Here is a 6,000-nt window from a genome sequence, read left to right on the forward strand (position 1 = left end):
CTGGGTGACGTAAGCAGGTCGTCGACTCAAGGGGCGCGGCTATGCGCGCGCTTCAGTTTTCCAGTTTCGGTTTCGCGCGCTCTGACAGCCGAATTTCGTCGTGCCACAATTCCACGGATTATCGCATTTTTCTAGATACAAAAATTTATATGGCTCGTACGAAGAGCTCGCTTCAATTTTCTAAATTATGATGAGCCTGCTAGAACCACAAACTTATAAGTTAATGAATGGATTTTTGTTAATTATCTACTAATTATCATGTATCACCCGTCACCTCATGTTCGCCACCGCTGATGGTATGTCTCCGAAGGAATCGTCCTTTTATTTCAAAATGGATACATAATATTTAATGCGTTCGAATCAGGAGTGTCAAAGTGGAAAAAAGTATCTTTGTAAAATGTGGGAAGCCGGTCACTAGGTTGAGAGGATATATATATTTCACTTGGCTCCTCAAAGCAAAGAGGCAGGACGTCTGTCAAATGAGCACAACACTGGTTTAAATCATGGATCCGGCACCTCAAAGAGGTGCGCACATTTATCTCGAATTTACCGCTAAATTGCCACTGAACATTTTTTCCCAGCATACTCTCTTAGCTTTTTGTAGATAGCGAGGCCATTCAGCGTGTCTTGTGTTCCTTTATGGCAGCAGCAAACCTTTTAACAGGTCAATGACACCCATTACCCGAACTGACACATATATTTTCCACATAATTTCTTCCAAAACTTCGTTAAATGAGGCGAGACTTATTCACTTGGTTGTTTCGAGGTTTTCAACGCATTAGGCTTGATGTATATGTGTAGCGGAATCGAAAACTTTTCGTTAAATCGAAAATGTTCTAAAATTGCATTTCGTTAAATTTATGTTTGACTGTATGTGCTCCCCGCTGGAAGCATACAGAGGAACACTGATACGTCAAAGAGCTGCGGGCAGACAGGCGCGCAGCCGCAGTTCACCGTCGTAGCCAGAACTTCATGTATTTTTTAAAGAGATTAAGGGATCGGAGAACGACCCGATGCATGATGGAAGAAATGCGAGGAAAAGCGATGTGCTGTCTCAAATTTACAGTTTGTAGAAGTTTGCGCAGGTCCCGAGTTCTTTGCTTGCTACAGCGGTGTTGCAGTTGTAGGCTCGTCCATTTCGTTTATGCTATATGATGTGTAACGCCCACTGGCGTAGCCAGTAATTTTCCTTTCTTCGGGGGGCGCAACCACTTGGGATTGGGGAGGGTGAGAGGGGAAGGGTGGCTGGACAGGGCGCATACTAAAACACACGCACACACACACACACACACACACACACACACACACACACACACACACACACACACACACACACACACACACACACACACACACACACACACACACACACACACACACACACACACACACACACACACACACACACACTTGAGCTTGCTAACCCTCGTTGTCTGTAATCAAGCCTGGATATCATCATCATCATCATAGGCCTAGTTACGCCCACTGCAGGGCAAAGGCCTCTCCCATACTTCTCCAACTACCCCGGTTATGTACTAATTGTGGCCATGTTGTCCCTGCAAACGTCTTAATGTCATCCGCCCACCTAACTTTCTGCCGCCCCCTGCTACGCATCCCTTCCCTTGGAATCCAGTCCGTAACCCTTAGTGACCATCGGTTATCTTCCCTCCTCATTACATGTCCGGCCCATGCCCATTTCTTTTTCTTGATTTCAACTAAGATGTCGTTTACCCGCGTTTGTTGCCTCACCCAATCTGCTCTTTTCTTATCCCTTAACGTTACACCCATCATTCTTCTTTCCATAGCTCGTTGCGTCGTCCTCAATTTCAGCAGAACCCTTTTCGTAAGCCTCCAGGTTTCTGCCCCATATGTGAGTACTGGTAACACACAGCTGTTATACACTTTCCTTTTGAGGGATAGTGGCAACCTGCTGTTCATGTTTGAGAATGCCTGCCAAACGCACCCCAGCCCATTCTTATTCTTCTGGTTATTTCAGTCTCATGATCCGGATCCGTGGTCACTACCTGCCCTAAGTAGATGTATTCCCTTACCACTTCCAGTGCTTCGCTACCTATTGTAAACTGCTGTTCTCTTCCGAGACTGTTAAACAATACTTTAGTTTTCTGCAGATTAATTTTCAGACCCACCCCTCTGCTTTGCCTCTCCAGGTCAGTGAGCATGCATTGCAATTGGTCTCCTGAGTTACTAAGCAAGGCAATATCATCAGCGAATCGCAAGTTGCTAAGGTATTCTCCATCAACTTTTATCCCCAATTCTTCCCACTCCAGGCCTCTGAATACCTCCTGTAAACATGCTGTGAATAGCATTGGAGATATCGTATCTCCCTGTCTGACGCCTTTCTTTGTAGGGATTTTGTTGCTTTCTTTGTGGAGGACTACGGTGGCTGTGGAGCCGCTATAGATATCTTCCAGTATCTTTACATATGGCTCATCTACACCCTGATTCCGTAATGCCTCCATGACTGCTGAGGTTTCGACTGAATCAAACGCTTTCTCGTAATCAATGAAAGCTATATATAAGGGTTGGTTATATTCTAGACATTTCTCTATCACTTGATTGATAGTGTGAATATGGTCTATTGTTGAGTAGCCTTTACGGAATCCTGCCTGGTCCTTTGGTTGACAGAAGTCTAAGGCGTTCCTGATCCTATTTGCGATTACCTTAGTAAATACTTTGTAGGCAACGGACAGTAAGCTGATCGGTCTGTAGTTTTTGAAGTCTTTGGCGTCCCCTTTCTTATGGATTAGGATTATGTTAGCGTTCTTCCAAGACTCCGGTACGCTCGAGGTTATGAGGCATTGCGTATACAGGGTGGCCAGTTTCTCTAGAACAATCTGACCACCATCCTTCAACAGATCTGCTGTTACCTGATCCTCCCCAGCTGCCTTCCCCCTTTGCATAGCTCCCAAGGCTTTCTTTACTTCTTCCGGCGTTACCTGTGGGATTTCGAATTCCTCTAGGCTATTCTCTCTTCCACTATCGTCGTGGGTGCCACTGGTACTGTATAAATCTCTATAGAACTCCTCAGCCACTTGAACTATCTCATCCATATTAGTAACGATATTGCCGGCTTTGTCTCTTAACGCACACATCTGATTCTTGCCTATTCCTAGTTTCTTCTTCACTGTTTTTAGGCTTCCTCCGTTCCTGAGAGCCTGTTCAATTCTATCCATATTATAGTTCCTGATGTCCGCTGTCTTACGCTTGTTGATTAACTTCGAAAGTTCTGCCAGTTCTGTTCTAGCTGTAGGGTTAGAGGCTTTCATACATTGGCGTTTCTTGATCAGATCTTTCGTCTCCCGCGATAGCTTACTGGTTTCCTGTCTAACGGCGTTACCACCGACTTCTATTGCGCACTCCTTAATGATGCCCATGAGATTGTCGTTCATTGCTTCAACACTAAGGTCCTCTTCCTGAGTTAAAGCCGAATACCTGTTCTGTAGCTTGATCCGGAATTCCTCTAGTTTCCTTCTTACCGCTAACTCATTGATTGGCTTCTTGTGTACCAGTTTCTTCCGTTCCCTCCTCAAGTCTAGGCTAATTCGAGTTCTTACGATCCTATGGTCACTGCAGCGTACCTTGCCGAGCACGTCTACATCTTGTATGATGCCAGGGTTCGCGCAGAGTATGAAGTCTATTTCATTTCTAGTCTCACCATTCGGGCTCCTCCACGTCCACTTTCGACTAACCCGCTTGCGGAAAAAGGTGTTCATTATCCGCATATTATTCTGTTCTGCAAACTCTACTAATAGTTCTCCTCTGCTATTCCTAGAGCCTATGCCATATTCCCCCACTGACTTGTTCCCAGCCTGCTTCTTGCCTACCCTGGCATTGAAGTCGCCCATCAGTATAGTGTATTTTGTTTTGACTTTACCCATCGCCGATTCCACGTCTTCATAAAAGCTTTCGACTTCCTGGTCGTCATGACTGCATGTAGGGGCATAGACTTGTACCACCTTCAATTTGTACCTCTTATTAAGTTTCACAACAAGACCTGCCACCCTCTCGTTAATGCTATAGAATTCCTGTATGTTACCAGCTATTTCCTTATTAATCAGGAATCCGACTCCTAGTTCTCGTCTCTCCGCTAAGCCCCGGTAACACAGTGCATGCCCGCTTTTTAGCACTGTATATGCTTCTTTTGTCCTCCTAACCTCACTGAGCCCTATTATATCCCATTTACTACCCTCTAATTCCTCCAATAACACTGCTAGACTCGCCTCACTAGATAGCGTTCTAACGTTAAACGTTGCCAGGTTCAGATTCCAATGGCGGCCTGTCCGTACATATATACCGTACATATAATGAAATTTACGTGGGGACAAATCTCTAAATTCCCTCAACGCTTCTCGAATGTTTCCTCGCCTTTAGGGCAATTTCTTGACGGTTTTCTCAGTTCGACATCATATTCGCGTGCTTTCAACATTCAACGCTCACCTGCCATTTCATTTGGGCTAGATCATCATCATCATCATCATCATCATCACCATCATCATCATCATCATCATCTTTTATGTCCTCTGCACACGGAGGAAGGAAACTCAGGAGAAGCCCTGAGGTCACTCTTCGTGAAGCTAAAGTGAAGCAGGAAGTTGGCGTTGCTCATGGCCTTGCTCCGCCTATCGGGCCACCTCTCTTGTTTACATTTCTCGCGAAACCACGCCGCGCTGCGCGCACCCGGGCTGCTCGGACGCGCGCGCTCCGCAGCAATTACTAAACAATCGCGATGACTCATTGCATTGCCGTTGCCGAAGTCATGTTAAAAGAAGTTCATAATGAACTTCGCAGATTGGGCCGGGAGGTCGAATCGGCTGCTTTTACCGGCTTTTATGAAAATAAACTTGCCTGCGAACTGAACTGTTCTTATCAGCCGCAAGTAGCGGCCGCTGCCCAGTTCTTGCGTGTTTTTAAAAAAAGGTCACCTATCGCTGCCTTCTACTTGCTTTTCTCTGCTTGGGCTTCCTAGGGCCCTCAGACAGACTTACGAGCTAGACGTCTGGCGATACGAAAAAAATGTACGCATTCTCACTGCACTGCAAGAACGTACACACCGACCCATTTGCCATCCATTTGGAGTTTATGAGCACACAAATTCTCGCTTGAGGAATCGTCGTGCTTTATTGAACAAAATTCGGGTGGCTGCGCATCACTACGACAGCGCGCCGGCGAGGAGGCAGAATGTCATTTCTGACTCCGCGTTTAGATTCATTGACTGCGGCCTGCAGGAGGTGCTTTAACCACAGTAAGTGAAGCATCACGGAACCAAAGTTTTGCGATAGCCGGCGAATGGTGCAAAACAGTACGCGCGTAGAACCGGCCTACGTGCGACCATGAAACAGCCGTTTGATGTGTTCGCAGGCGTACGTTCTGTGGAGCCTTGCCGACTCTTGCAGCGCATCCGCTAACCTTCACTTCCTTGTGCTTCTCGCGCGCACAGATATTAAGATACGCCTGCGGTAGGGAGCATTCGTTCCTTAAGTCAAAGCAGCCGCTTCTTTCCCATCTTCCAGGATGAAGCGTCGGCTGGCAGACCCACGGTGCCGAGGGTAGCAAAATGCACATATTCTGCGCAACGCTCTATGAGCACGTGTATTGAGGTACACTTGCGCAGGTGTGCATGAACCTCGAACGCGCTCTGCCTAAAAGACTTCGTGCTGTCGCTAGTACTGCGAGGAACAAGCAACAGTTAGGCAACATGTGTTTTAATATGCACAAAAGCAAGTTATTTTTTGTTACTGAACACGAACTATATGCATTCATAACGTACGTTCTACGTGCCGCAAATGCACCATATGCACTGTCAAAAGCAGTAATCACTGACCTGCAAGGCGTTCATTGTACAGATTCTTAAACGCATCGGTTTCGGCCCGCGATGGCACATTAGCATGATTCCTCCAAAGAGGGCAAAATTTCCCGCGGATATTCCTTCCTCCGTTGCCATTGCCGTGGCGCGGTACATTGCGTACAGCGTTGCATGCG

The sequence above is a fragment of the Dermacentor variabilis genome, chromosome 5 (genome assembly GCF_050947875.1).
Source record: "Dermacentor variabilis isolate Ectoservices chromosome 5, ASM5094787v1, whole genome shotgun sequence".
Lineage (NCBI taxonomy): Eukaryota > Metazoa > Arthropoda > Arachnida > Ixodida > Ixodidae > Dermacentor > Dermacentor variabilis.